Below are 16,700 nucleotides of genomic sequence, written 5' to 3'. Positions count from 1 at the left end.
AAATCACATATCTGGGTCACTTTTTCTTGTTCAATGACATATCTAGGCTAGTTGTTTTTGTTCATTGATAGTGAGAATTTCATAAATTGAAAATGTGCTATATATCTTGAAATTAACCTTGTCACATGTTCTTAAAGTACTTTCCTTAACGTTTGATCTTAGCTCATGTTGCACATACATGGGGCAATAAGCAAACCTCAAACACACAATTTATTGGTTTCATTCAGCACACAATAAAATAGGATGCGCCAAGCACAAACCATAACTCTACACTTCATAATATCATTTCAGTACAACTCTTCATACAGAAGGAGCTCATTCCAAAACAACGCCTTACCAAATGGTGAGTACACTGCATTTATTGCTCTTTTATTACCATGTATTGTATAAACATTTCTTATAAGCAAATATCACAGTTGTGTTAGTCAGAAATTGCAAACATACTTGAGTGGTTGGAAGAAAACTTTCTGAAAGACGAAATGAGTGATGATAACAACTCTAATGGTATACATAACATCTTTCAATATAAACAAACAATGCAATGTATACACAGTTCATTAAAATAATAATTTCATGGTTTCTTATAGTACACACTTTACATGAAGAAACAACACCCCATTTAAATTATGGAGAATCCCAAGAATCACAAAGACAATCCCTATCCCCAACTGTACATAATGAAATCATGTTATGTTATGTTATGTTATGTTATGTTACTTGGCATTTATATAGTGCCTTGTCTATCATTGGTATGATCTCAAAGTGCTGGTAGGTTGAACACCCTCGGGAGGAGGGAGAGAGTGTCGTATGGTACATGGGTGCACCTGATATGTGTGCAGCTGGTGTAGTTGTTGGATGTCTACTGATAGGTGTGGTGCTGAAGAATCAGTTGGATGTGTCCAGTCTGGTGGGTGGACACCTGACTGGGTTCTGGCTGCGTTAGGCCTGAGGAAAGCCTATGCGAATAGCTAGCCAGAATGTGCTCAGCTAGCCATGTTTTATTATGGTGATGAGGTGATCGTGGAGTTGTAGTTAGTATGTGAAAAGCTAGGCCAAATTCACTGGGGGTAGCTGTGTTCTATTTGAATGATGGTGTGTAGTAGAGAGTAAGCTTAGTGGCGTGTTATGGTGGTTATCAGTAAAAGCACCTGAGACAAGGCATGTGAGCAGGACGGTGGGGACGTACGTAGCGACATACAGATATATAGCGGCAGGGTGGAAATAGATATATATGGGATACAGATATATATGGGGATATCGGAGGATAGCATATATAGGGGATACATGTATATGGTGATGACATGGGGTACTGGTGTAGCCTCTATTTGCTATGTCCGCCACATCTACACTGTCTGCCACATCTGTTCATGATCTAGTGTTCAAAGTTGAATGAACTTATTAATGAATTTAAGGAATGTTTAAATTATGTTTAAAAAAATCATGTTATTTGAAATGTTTATTATCACTGTCCTTCCTGTACCTGTCCCCCTTCCCCAAAAATCACCCCATCAAATTTCCAAAATATAAATGAAAGTCAGTTTGATGAAACTTCTCTCCATCCCTCCTCTGATGATCATTGTATACAAATTCCAAACTCTCCCATTTATGTTTCCCATGCCGATACCCCATCCCTTTCATAAATACATTTATTTTTATACTATAAATATCTTGTATATTTTTCTTTGATACATTTTGTTTTAAAAACCCAATGAATAGTCCACGGACACCACGACTGTGAACACAATGGGGTGCCTGTGGACATTGCGACGTGTCCAGGCATGTCTATTCTCACATGACACAATTTAAATTAGTCGGACGGTGTGCCAGCTTGGTGGTCTCCAATCCAATGGTGTCCACAGATGTCCAGTGATGTAATCATGTGACCGCAGCCATGCGGCATGATGGTGTGCCTGTGAACAGTGTCTGGGACCACAAAAACTGCATGTTCAGCCAATGTAGGAGCTTTGAAAGTGAAAGGTTACCCTTCCAGAGCTGCTAGAACCTTTTTTAGGTGATCTGTCAAATTTTTACAACTTTTCAAGGTTTTTATTCAGCACAATATTCTGCGGACAGTCACAAGGTCCCAGATGGTTCCTCTAAAGGGACCCACCCATTACTCTCAGTCATTATCAATCTGGCAGACCAGGAGAGAGCATCTTTGGAGACCTTCATGCAGGAGACTTCCAGCATACAAACAATGGCATCTGTTGTGGCCATTTCTCCATCCCAGGGACCACCAGCACCACCACATCTCAAGGGCCTGGAGAGGGGAAAAGGCATGGTGATGCAGAAAAGCATGAAGAGGAAGATGAGGCAGAGGAAGTGTTTACCTCCAGCACCCATCATGAACCATGGGTGTGACAGTTTTTCACCACCATTGGGGGTGTACCAAAGGCTTGGGCGGACAAGGTCAGATGCACTGAGTGCTGCATCATAATCAGGCATGGAAAATCTGGTCTGTACTCCTACTGGACGACCTCCATGTGGCGCCACACCTGATTCAACCACTGGATTGGTCTGAGAAAGGCTGTTTTTCTCAGGGAGAAGCAGGTTGACAAGCTCTACCCCATCTTCCTCGGCTGCTCCTGTAAAAACACATGCTACTCCAGGGGGGCAGAGGATCCCATCGGATGTCTCACAGGCCATACAGGATGCTGTTGACCCTTAACATTTTGAGGATCACAGTACTGTGTACTGCAACACACCAATCTGCATGGGGCGGGGGGCAATTCTGAAGTGCTTTTGAGGCCATGGTCAAGGAGCACAAGAAACACTGTGACCTGCCTTTTAAGGCCCACCCAACAACTTCCCCTGTCCACCAGCCCATCCGTCTCTGTGATCGGTGCCCCTTCCCTCCCTTCCGTCCCTTCCCCCACCTTACCTTTCCCATCCTGTAAAAACCAAAAGAAACAGTTCCTTTAGGAGCCACCTTTCACAGTTAAAAAATAGAATTGAGAAAACAATCACAGGACCCTTTTGAAGCCTGCATAGTCTGCGTACAGCGCAAATGTCTGTGGACATCTGGACAGTTCCAGGCGTGGGGGGAATTCAAATTAATTTACTTATTTTTTGTTAAAGAATGGTGGCTCTTAAAAGAACCTTTTTTGTTTTTTTGTGTTTATATTTTTTTGGCCATTGTTTATTTGTCGGAGAGGCAAGTTAAGGTGAGGGAGGGAAGGAGGCAATGGAGGGACGGGAAAATAATTGATTACATAGTGGATGTGCTCACAAAAACTAATTTAATGCATTTTGAAATTTTCAAAAGAAATCAATTGCTAACATTAATCTGATGCCCTCCATCTGTTCGAAAAATGTTGAAATTATCAAATTTGATATTAACATTCCACCTTCCCTTTTCAATTTGTGGACAAAATAAACTTAAATGCTTCCACATTTGTCTCTGCGCATTCCTGTGAAAAAATAATTTTCGAATATCGAAACAGTTACATCAACTTCCCAAATGTATCCTTTATTTCAAACTGTAAGAAATGTAAGTGACATAGCCCGACCTACTAACTCCACAGTGAACAACACTGATGTCCAGATGCTTTAAATTAACCTTTTTCTCAGAAAATGGGAACAATTTCGGCCCACTCCATTACACAAACTCAATACCATGAAACTTCTAATTGTTGTAATCCAAGTTTCTTAAACAATCCACAGTGCTCAGAATAAACCATCAGCTAAAAGATCCAAGAGTCTCCCACAATCCATACACTCTGCTTCTGACAGCCATAGCCATCTTCAGGAAAATTCTACCTTCTACCCTTCTACCCTGTCTTTCTGTACATCACAGCCAAGAAACGTGAGTGGCTCATTCCCATGTCTGCAGACATCTCGTCTATCCGTGGTCACTTCACTCCTGTGTCGGACATGCAGTGTCTGCGGACTACCGTCGTGTCCGCGGACAGCATGTCCAATTGAAGGGAGTGGGGAGATTTTCATTCAATTTAAACAATTTTTTCTACAATGGTAGCTCTTAAAGAATCCTATTTTTCAGTTTTCAATTTTGCTTTTGTTTTTCAAATTTTTATATCCTACACCTACTAACAAATGCTTTCCTATATACTCCACATTTTCCCATTTAAGTTGTTCACATGAAGTTTTTCAAAGCATTTGTAACATTGAAAAGAAGAACTTGATTCTCAACATCATTTAAATGCACTCTATCACTCTGAAACCTATTTACACCATGCAACATGATATTTAAATTTTTAAAATATGCTATTGCTACACCATTCAAGAAAAGCACATGCACCTTTATTCACATGGTGCCTAGCTTCTTCTATGTGTAAACAAAACACATTTGGACATTGCCATATTTTCCTTAAATTTATTTCAGAAAAAAACTATCTTTGCATATGGAAATAGTTCCATTAAGCTTCAGAACATATCATTTAATGCATCCTGCAAAGATACTGGAGTAACATAGCCCACACTATTTCCTCCTCAATGCACAACAATAATATCTGGACAATGAAATTGAGCTACACTCTGACAAAACGATAATAAACTCACCCAGTTTAGCCCAGAAACTGTATACCACCAAACATCCATTACCTGAAATCCAATAGTAGAAGAGATGCCACAAGATTCAGTATAACCTTTCAATAAATGCATCGAACAATCTCCCACCATCCACACATTCATCTTCTTCCTAGCAATAGCCACTGCCATAGTCCCTGCACTGCACACAACAAAAACAAACCTTCTAACCTGTCTTCCTATAAACCACAACCTGAACATCTCATTGGCTAATCCCCACAGTCCCCTTTCCATGCCAGGCATCCTCAAAGGACCTGGATGGCACAACTGCTGTCTGGGGATTACTGCAGTGTCCACGGACTCGTAGCACAAGGTAGCCCTTCTACTCTTTTCATTTTCATGTTAGTAGCACTCCCTCATTGACTGTTTTCAAACAGTCACAGATCCATCCACCAATTGCATCCAAAAACTCTACACCTAACCTTGTCCTCTCAGTTCAACACATCAGATGTACACATACTGTAAGAGTACATATCTCCTGTTGCATCAAAAACTGTTGTGAAACTTTGCAAGATTTCTACATGCACAATTCAACATCTGCATCTAAGAAGACATAATACAGGTATGCATATATTTTATAAAGTATATTTTGCAACACTTTTACAAATATTATAGTTATGGTTAAGTTGCTAATCCCATAGGAAGAACACTTTTTGGGTGGCTTTTAACTTCGCTCTCCCTGGATGAATCCTCACCAAACATTGAATTTATTTGCACAGTTTGGTGAGGTTTGGTCCAGGGGGGGCAAAGTTATAGGGGGGGTCCCAAAATTATTTTTTTCCGATAGAGTGAATGGGGAAAAAACTTTGTGCACGCCTACAGCCCAAACCGCTGGATGGATTTTCACCAAATTTAAAGCAGGAGCAGCGGCTTGGTCCTGAAAGCTTTTGTAAATGTGGTGAAAATCCGTCCAGTAGTTTTTTTTTAAAACAATCAAAAAGTAGGTCTCAAAAGATTAGTGATATCTATGTCCACTCTGCGGACACACTTCCCTGTTCGCCTCGTGGACAGGACACTGATTTGCTAATCGGCTCACGTCAAGCCGGTGGACATGTGACGATTTTGCTGATTGGATGGTGAAGAGCGTGAAGTGCGTCAGATTGTTCCAATGCGCCGCCATCTTGGATCCGTTTTTGGTGTCCGCGGACATCATGGCAAAAACATATTAAAAAACACAAAATTTCACTTGTTAAACTTATCAAATAATCTCTGGGGAGGTGAGGGTTGATGAGGATGGGATGGGAAATGCCTGCAAGAAGCAAAAAACAGGTGTTTTTTTGTCGCGAAAGTCACACGGTACACTTGCACGTGTTCCACAATATGTGCCTAAAGTACAGGTGAAAAAGATTGCATTTTGGCATTCAAGGGATGGAGATGTATAATCATGGAATTGTGGACTTGTAAATATAGATTGTTGCTTCTGTAGTCTGCAACCCCAAATTTATCTTGTGGTATTACAGAGTAATACTACATTCCGAATGCCCGTTACTCTATATTGTTTATATTGGTTGCCCAATATTTCTTAATATTAAATAGAAGCAATTTCGGGTTATTTTTCACTCTTAATTAAAGCGCTTGATGTTTATAAATTGATGTTCTGGTGGTACACCCAGAGCGTGGCAAATAAAGTACTAATGTGTCTGTGTTAAAATGTAATTAAAATAATAATGGCGTAAGACTGGCGCCCCCTAGAGTCTGGCATCTCAGGCAGCCACCTGCAGTGCCTGATGGACGTGGATGCGAATGAGAGTTCTCATGCATGCGGTGAGGCAAATTGTTGCAAAGTGAGAATGTATTTTGATTCTCAGTGTCAGGTCACCAGCTTTGAATTTTTGGTTGCGAGCTAAGGAAGCCCACGCATCGGACACACAGTATAAGGTTCAATTGTTTTTTGACCTTGAGAGAAAGGGACCATTCCGAAAGGAATTCAATGAGAGGAGGTTTGTAATTATGAAGATATGATAATGTTATGCATTCCAAAAGTGTGTAAGGAACATGTAAATTCAGTTTATGACGAATCATTGGTGTGAACGCAGTGAGCGTTACGGTCTGATTTACGCCAAGAGAATGGAAATGGTGAATATAAAGTAAGTTTGATTTTCGACGATTGTATACCGGGACGAGCATTAACTTATTATTATCTGAAGATTATTTTTGGGTTACATTCTATTCGTCTGTTCTGTGTGGCTTATTGCAAGGTAACACAAGTACAATCTTTGTGTGTAGTTGTCTTTTTAACATGGTTATAGGGAGTGCAGCATCGAGGTGCATGTACACCACCACTCGGTTCACCCAGGTTCAACGCTAATATTTCATTAAAATGTCATTTATGACCATATCGAATTGTGTATCACTTTCCACACTGTTTTCTCTTTGTTGAGATTGTTTGATGTCTGTGCTAATCGTTAGTTTAAACTCTATGCCAAATGAATAAGTCAATAGATACATTTTAATAAAGTTTGGGTATTGAGACACATTTTCTGTTATGTTTTCGAAACAGATACATTCTGCCTTTCTGCGATTGTCATAGATTCAAGATGCCAACTGACGGCTTCTTGAATCGGCAGCTGAACATAGTTGTCAACGCCTGGATCACCGTGACTCTTTTTTTGGGACAATCGCCCAGGACTCATATGTCCTTATGCTATACTAGCGATTAGGAGTAACATAACATCCTTTACGGTGGTCTAGCCCCAAGTTAATGCAGAAGCCCTGGAATTCACTGTGCGACCCAATTGGTTCTTTTTCCGAAAACGAACACCTTGTGTGCGCAAAAAGAACAACGCGTGCCTCACGATAAACATTTTGGATCGCTAGCAAAGAAACACATTTGCAATTTGATTGAATATGGCAATAGTCGGATGTTCTGGGAGCGTTTATTGTGAGATAAAAGTACTCTACAAATTGTACAGTGTTGTTGTTTTCTTTTAAAGTACCGTTTAAATTTCCGAATTGTGACGTGCTGTGTTATGAGTTGATGTGTGTTGATTTTCTGGTTCTGCGTCACATCACGTAGGTGATTATGGGCACGTTTGTCTACGCTGACAAGGAACGTCACAGAGAAAGGTGTAGAATATCATTAGTTTTGGTGATGTGAGGCTCAGGGGCGGGGCATATGATTTAGTGACGTCAGGGCATTTTACCTTAGGCAGATGCAGCAATGGATAAGAATAGCACAAGATGGACGCGCCCTGCTGCCAGATTTTGTATGTTTATAAAAGAGGAAAAGTAAGGTAAAGTGAATTGGAAATGTTTGCGATAGATAAACGTATGTATAAAAATACATGGCCGAACCCTCAGGACAATAATATTTTCTGAGCATTGCACTTGTGAAACTTATGAAATAATGTCTGGGTAGGTGGGGGTGATGACGATGCATGGGATATTTCTGACCTGATTTCGAATGAGTTTACAAAATTTGGTGGGATTTTCTGCAGAGCTTATATGACGATTGTATGTGCATTCATTTGACAGTATTGAAAAAATAAAACGTGGGTGGATTTCCAGCAAACTTGCGTATGGCGCATTGGCAAGGATCTACAAGCATGGTTTGGAAATGTGGCAGTGTTTTCTTATTTGACAAGTGTCATAATGTAGTTAAAAAAAATAGCGGTATAGCTTTAGTGACTGAGGGGTAGCCTGTAGCCATGGGCAGTGGCCAGAATGTCCGGGACATGGAATTAGATCATGATGTGGACAATCTGGCTACTGGCCATGACCAGAAGGAACAAAACATAGGATTAAAGTGGCAATGTCATCTTTGATGTCCTGGGTGTTAGTCTTAGCAGTGCACGGTGGTGGCGCGAGTTATGGTTGCTTAGCTTACCATAACTGGCGAATTTCAGGAGGTTTTCAGTTTTACTTGGAACCATAAGGTCCCTTTAACAAAGTTATTTTACTGAATTTCATAGGTTTTTAGTAGCGCAACTTAACCATAACATCCCTTTAACAAAGGTTTTTTTACTGAATTTCATAGGTTTTTAGTAGCGCAATTTACCAATAATATCTCTAACTGTATGTACAAGTAACATAGAAGATACTGAACCCCCTCTACTGAATTTGATGTCCGCAAACTCTTCTGATGTCCACAGACATATGCGGACAACAGCACCACTACCCAAAAAGTCTGGGGGGTATGTTTAATTGTTATATCATAACGTATGAACATTTTACAAATTCAAAAACCAGCACATATACACATTATATGAAGTAATAAATAAGAAGTGTAACCCATATATATAACACATCAACCATTCATTTAAATACAATATGTTCTAAAATGGAATATACCAAAAGAAGAAAGATAGTCTTCCAACATGATTACCTCACAGAAACTCCACAACTAAAAGCAATAGCAGATCTACAGACCAGTAAGAACACACCTTACCAGAAGCTAGTAAGTGTACTGCATTTTACTCATATATCCGTAAACATTCTGTATTAGACACAAAAAAAGTGATATTATGTTTTTTTTCTCACAGAAATGTCTAGTACTCTGGAGTGGCTAGAGGAACATTTCCCACGTGAGGACATGTCTGAAGATAGTGAGCCTAAATATTATTTTATATAGATTTAACATATACATTTTTTTTGTACAGACCATGCAAAATTTGAAAATACTAAAGAAAAAGAAGTATTGGATAAGACTCTTCAGCACATAGAAGAAAAAATGGACCTACTCATGTCAAATTTTAACAATCTAAACATTTTTGTGGAGGATCACTTGAAACAAACACCTACATACCATTGTCCCACATGTGCCTGCCCCCCCTCACCATATCCCAATCAATTATCCCCAAACCCTCTCCATGAAACAAAACATTTTGATGAGACTTCCATCCCTTCTTCACCTCATATAAATCCTATTGAAACCCCCAATTCTTCTGTTTTGTTTCAGTTTCCGCCTCACCTTCTCTGTCATAAATTTAACATCCATATAAAATAAAGTAAAATGATTATATCGTGTCCTAATTAATTTCTTGTCTTTTTTTAAAAAGCAGTTCAGGTGTCTGCGGACAACGCGGGTGTCCGGAATGTCCGTAAAGAAATTAAAATGCAAGCGACCTAAGGACACTATATCTGTCCGTAATGTTCACATGCAAGTTGAAACTGTTCTAAGAACAGAGCTGGTGTTCGGAATGTCTGCAATCAAACTACCACATGCGATGTCCTGAAATGTTCGTCAATAAACAAAATGGAGGTGTCCTGAAGACGCTAGACCTGTCCGTATTGATCACAGGCGAGTTGAAACTTTTCTAAGAACACAGGCAGTATCCTGAAATGTTCGTAAATAAACTAAATAGGGGTGTCCTAAGGACGGTATACTTGTCCGTATTGTTCGGAGGTAAACTGTAACTGTCCTAAGTACAAACGCAGTGTCCTGAAATGTTCGTAAATAAACAAAATGGGGGTGTTCTAAAGACGTAATACCTGTCCGTATTGTTCGGAGGCAAGCTGAAACTGTCCTATGAAAACACACGGTGTCCTAAAATGTTCGTCAATAAACAAAATGGGGGTGTCCTAAGGACGCAAAACCTGTCTTTATTGTTCTCAGGCAAGTTGAAACTGTTCTAGGAACACAAGCTGTGTCCTGAAATGTTCATAAATAACCAAAATGGGTGTGTCCTGAGGACGCTATGCGTGTCTGTATTGTTCAGAGGTAAACTGAAACTGTCCTAAGTACAAACGCTGTGACCTGAAATGTTCGTAAATAAACAAAATGGGGGTGTCCTGAGGATGCTAGATCTGTCCGTATTCTTCGCAGGCGAGTTGAAACTGTTCTAAGAACACAGGCAGTATCCTGAAATGTTCATAAATAAACAAAATGGGGGTGTCCTATGGACGCTATACCTGTCCGTATTGTTCGGAGGCAAGCTTAAACTGTCCTAAGAACACACACAGAGTCCTAAAATATTCATAAATAAACAAAATCGGGGTGTCCTGAGGACGCTAGACCTGTTCGTGCTGTTCGTAAGTATGTTCAAACTGTTCTCAGAACACATCAAGTGTCCCCGGATGTTCACAAATAAACAAAATGGGGTGTCCTGAGGATTCTATGCCTGTCCGTATTGTTCGCAAGCGAGTTCAAACTGTTCTAAGAACAAACGCCTGTCTGTAATTGTTCGTTCCACTTGTGACGCACTTTTAATTACTTTCAGGACACGAACAGTGTCCGTAGAACACCAACGCGCATGCGCAAAACCGTTTGAGTGCATTTGATGTCCTGCAGACACACGCTCCCTTCGCGGACAGGTTCGCGAAGCTATCATATGATCGCATCCACGCTAAGCGTGTATTCTGACTGCAAACACTGTTCGTGTCCCTGAACAATTTAAAACTACCTTTTCAAGCAATCCACAATATTTTTCAATAATAACTCACCATAGCATAAGGCCCACATAGTAATCCTGAGTTTCTACATACTTTTTGGGACTTTCTAAACCTTTTTTTGGTGTTCAATGTGTCTGCGGACAGCGCACATGTCCGCGAACCGCGCACAAGCACCCCTATAAAAGCCACACCCTAGAGCTCATTCTCATTGTGTTTCTGGCTATTTTACAGAAGACAGTGCATTTTCCTGCCAAACTTCCAGATTTTAATCGGAAACCTGATGGCATCAATGGCTGCAGTTCTGCCACCTGGTGCTACATCTGCCTCAGCACCACCCCCACCCCTTCCACCACCACCACCTCCCCAAGCGCCTGAAGAGGGGAACAGGAGCGAGGATGCAGAGGAGGATGAAGAGGATGACAAGAATGAGGTAGAGGAACTCCCTGCTACTAGCACTCGGCGTGAGTCTTGGGTGTGGCGATTATTTACCATTCATGGTAATGTTCCTATGGCGCGTGCAAACCGAGTCACCTGCAAAGAGTGCAAAATGGTACTCAGTCGCGGGAGGGCTGGCCCATACAGCTTTGGGACAACTACCATGAAGCGACACCTAAAGTCATTCCACACTGGGGCCATTTGCAAGGTTGTAACTTGCGAGGAGCGTAGTAGGTTGACTTCTTCTACTTCATCCTCCGTTTCTGATCCTGTTACCACAAGGAACACTCCTGTGGGACAGCGTATTCCTCAAACTGCCTCACAGGCCATACGCAATACTGATGACCCTTACCTAGCGAGGGTCACAGTTGTGTGTATGTACTGCCACGCAGTACTCTGCAGGGGGAGAGACTTCGAAGTGCTTTTGAGGCTCTCGTCTTCCCAAGTAAAACCCACTCTACATCTTCCTCTCTCCACCCGCCCTTTCTTATCCCGTGGTTGGTGTCCCCCCTTACCCTCCTTTTCCCTCCTCTCCTAGTGTGTCTTGTATAAATAACCCCAAAAAATATAAAACAACAGCCACCTTTCACAGTTTAAAAATAGAAGTGAAAATAAATGAAGCAGGGCCCTATGTGTTTTTTAGAAGTCTGTGGACAGTCCGCGAACATCTAAAATTTTGGGGTGCTGCCCTATCATAACCATTGTAGTTTTGTCTGAGAGGAAGTGGTGGCTCTGTAAAGAGCCTTTCGGTGGTGTTTGTTTGTGTTTGAAAAATTTGAAATGCTCAACACCTACTACAAAATGGATGCTGTAATTCAAAAAAAGGTTGCAATGCATTTTGTACATTTCTCAGAAAAATCTGATTGCCAGCATAAGTAAGATGGACTACATCTCTGCGAAAAATGTATGTGCTACGAAACATAATATTGTCATTGTGAAAAGAGGACATGCCAAAATCTCTTAGAAAGGCACAAACAGCCTTATTGACATTGCACCTTGCTTTTTCCATTTGTGGACCAAATGAAGAAGAACGAAGCCACATTGTCTCTGCGCAATCCGTGAAAAAATTACTTGAGAATTTGGAAACATGTCCATGACCTTCCCAAGTCCTTTTTCATTGCAAATTGCAAAGAAATTCCAGACACATGTCCTAAAATTTTCCCTCCACAATGAATTACAATTAAGTCTGGATGTTGCTCTGTCTCCAAAGTAGCCCAGAGAGGGAGCAAGTCCAACCACTTCATTCTACGTACTCCATGCCAGTGCACTTCCACATGCGGGAATCCAAGATCTAGAGCTACTCCACAGCTTTCTGCATGCACCTTCAACCAATGTATCCACAAGTCTCCCAAAATCCAAACAATCTGTTGTCTGAAACACACAGCCATAGCTATCTGTTCTTCTCTCAGCAAAAAGAGTATCTGAGAAACTCTCTCCTGGCACAACACACCCACTAAACTTTACTGACCAATCCCTTGGTCTGCTCATTCTCATTTGCATGCCTCCCCATCCCAAAATCCCCAGATGTAACACGCGATGTCTGCGGACTACCGCCATGTCCGCGGACATATCATAACATGGACAGTCCTTCTACCATTTTCATTTCACTTTCTGTGCTATTCCCTCATTGGATATAGCTAAGAAGTCACACGATCATACACCAATTACAACCAAGACCTCTACATCTAACTGCATCATCATAGATCAGCACTTCAAATGTACTGTTAATCTCTCTGAGTACAAGTGTCATATCATTGGAAAGCACCTTCTACAACAAATACTGTACAAGTCTCCAAGATTTATACTTGCAGCTACATGCATATTCATATGCATGAACACAAACTACAGGTATGAATATTTTCTGTATAGTACATGTACAATTCTTATAGATCCATATAAACAGATTAACTGACTTTTAGCTTGTATAATCTATAAAATGAACTTACTGTCATTTTTTCCATCTCCTATAATCAACTGTCACTTCCAAACCTATCTGCTATTTAATTTCTTCTTACACACACATTTGCAAAACATGTTGAACTAACATATTTTAAGTACAATATAAAGAGTTAACATACTCTTACAAAATTGCATGCACACAGTATGTTCAAATATCAAACAACAATACGTGTACATAAACATGAAAATGTATGCATTTATTTATTTATGTATTTATTTATTTATTTATATTTATTTAGCGCGCAAGCAGCCCATGGGCATTGAGGCGCTGTTACTTGCAAGAGCTTAGTTACAGGAATAGTGGCATTCACTGGTACATTATGAATGACACAAGGTATAGAACCGATATTTTGGTTGGTACAGTTAGTCATTACAATACAGCTTATGCATTAAGAACATATGATATGTATTCAACTGGTGCGACGCAGCTTATGTGAATACGATAGTTTTGCTGAGGGTCAATGTCAATTAAAAAAATCAATATCTAAATTAAAAACAGTGCTATATACAAACACAATTACTAATTTGTTTCCTTTACAATTGCAGTGAAGACCATTCTCCTGAAAAGAAGCAGCCGAAATTGAAGTACAAAGAACAACTAAGAAGAAACCTGCTCATTCCAGAAAAAAAGTAAGTCGAATACCACCATAATATTTGTAATATTACTCAAACACACTGTAAGGTTAATTCATGCTATTTCTGCCCCTAAAAATAGAGATTGTGCACCATTCTATCCACAAATGTCCATTTCTTAAACAGAGATTTACAAGCAGAATGGCGCACAAATTCCTATTTTTCGGCACACAAATGACACAACTCAGCCCCGAGAATTTTGATATTATAGAACAAACAATTGTTTGAATTGTATATCATTAGATTTACTATTTGTACTTCTCCACACCACTAGCTTACGTTCTACTGTCTTCTGAACCCCAGATTAGTAGCACATAAATTCAAGATACACATCCCAACGAGTTGTAGTTGCCCAATGCATAATCACACACCATCACATGCATCTTTATCATCTTACTCAGACACTCTTGCACACAGCACACATACATTGCAGAACACCCCAACCCATACCTTCTTTATTTTTTTCAACAGACCCTAAAGATTGCCTACCAAAAATCAAGTCTGTAGAAAGCAACGCAGAAGCAGAGCAAATGAAAATATGAGTGTCCAAAATAAGTGTCCATCTCTAGCAGAATTTGTAAAAAAATGTTCAAACAAAACAGCTAATACAGTCATTTAGCGAAACAAAACAAGCTTCAAGTACAGAAACTGTGCCTCCTCTATCAAAATGTAAAACGAACCAGAAAACAATTAACAAAAATTCAGCTACCACTACAGATAAAACTGCTCCTATAAATCTTGATATAGTGCAAAGTAAGCATACCAAAAAAAGTATTTTAGCAAACATGTTTCGTCACAGAGTCCTTCAAAATCTTATAAAAACAGGAGAGAAACCAGGGACAACCCTTAAAACCTATCATAGGAAATTAATCTTAGAAGCGTTGATAGTGCAATCCTTCTCAAAAGAAAAATTATTTATTTTAGTGTTAAACAAAATGAAACCACTACCAAAACTAATGACTAAATTACAAAAAGACTTCTCAAATAAAACTTGAAGGATACCACTGAAATAATTCAACAAACACAAGAAGCTGGTCAATTTGAGCTCCTAGATCCTGCTACAATATCCAATACTTTAGACCATTATACAATTCATCCATTGCACTCTAATGACACCGTAGAAGATGCACTAGAAACATACCAAATGCGTCAAACAAAAGGATCACCAATCAGCATATGGGAAAAAAGTATAGACGCAAATGCTTTTCCTCTACTCTTTCCTACTGGGAAAGGAGGAAGGTAAGATGATAGACCTATACAAATAACAGCATCAGAATACCGCTCGTTTCGGATGTATTCTGAAGATCCCAGATTTAGACAAAATGTGGAATACATATTCCACCTACTCTTTGAAAGTGATCGACCAACTTTATGTTATGGAGTTGCACACACATTAAAATCAGGATCCCACTTTCAAAATATGTCAGCTACACAATTATTACAAAAAGTGCAACAAAAAGATTAGGTTTTACAATCAAATATTACAAATCTATTAGCAAACATGTGTCGTACAAATGAGTAATGGTTTTGACTTCATGGAGATGTATGTTGTATGATAAGAAACCTTGGCCCACCCACTTGGTTTGTTACATTAAGTTGTGCAGAATATGCATGGGAAGATTTACATGATTTCCTACGCATATCAACCAAAAACAAAACAAACATATATCTACTAACACCTGGAGAAATTTGTTCTCTCGATCCTGTTAATGTTTCAAGATATTTTCACCATCGCTTAATTGCTATGCTCCACTTTTTTTGTAATAAAACTGTTCCTCCCCTCGGAGAAGTGCAACACTTCTTTTGGAGAGGAGCACCACATATCCACATGCTTTTATGGATTAAAGATGCTCCTAAATTTGGTCAAGACAATGACGCCACTGTGTTACAGTTTATTGAAAAATATGTCATCAGAAGCAACAAATAGTGATCTTCATGCACAAATTTTACAATTTCAAAGACACAAATTTGGCAAATATTGTCGTCGCAAATACAAAAACAAAGGGAAATACTACAAAAAATGCTGCTTTGGTTTCCCTAGACCGGTTACAAAAACAGGTAAAGTGAACAACTTCATGTCTTCAGTTAGACATAGTGTTAAAGGTATATCAATGATTACAATGCAATCATTGCCCACTTATGGAATGCAAACATAGATGTGCAGTACATTGCAGACAATTCCACTGCAGTTGCACGATATGTTACAGCATGCTTAACCAAAGCAGAAAAAACAGAGTTCCAAGACCTCTGGAATGACCTGTCATCAGACAAAACACTGTCTCAGAAATTATACAGCTTGGGCATAAAAATGCTCTCCCATAGAGAATGTGGCTCCTATGAAGCAGCAGATTGTTTAACTGGTACTGCTTTGTATGGAAAATCTGAAAATATAGTATGGCTAAGTCTTGGTCCTGCTAAATCTAGAAAAAGAGTTCTAAAATCAAACAAAGATATAGAAACAATAGCAAAACATGATCCCAACAGCCAAGACATTTTTAAAAAAAACAATTTACTGGACACATACTACCCAACAGAAGTACCACTTTGGAAACCACATGTCTATACCACAAAGCCCAAAAAAAACTAGTTTACATGTCCCTGCTACAACTCTTTAAACCATGGAGAAAAGAAGAAGAAATACGAGATAACTATGACTCTTTTGAAGACGCTTTCAAAGCAAATGAAAGCACTATAACTGATATAAACTTTACACAGTACAAAACAATGTTGCACTATAACTGATGTAAACTTTACATAGTACAAACCAATGTTGAACAATGAACAGCAACACGAAGAAG

The sequence above is a fragment of the Ambystoma mexicanum genome, chromosome 5q (assembly GCF_040938575.1).
Source record: "Ambystoma mexicanum isolate Mex_15411 chromosome 5q, UKY_AmexF1_1, whole genome shotgun sequence".
Lineage (NCBI taxonomy): Eukaryota > Metazoa > Chordata > Amphibia > Caudata > Ambystomatidae > Ambystoma > Ambystoma mexicanum.
Note: the sequence above shows the minus strand (reverse complement) of the source record.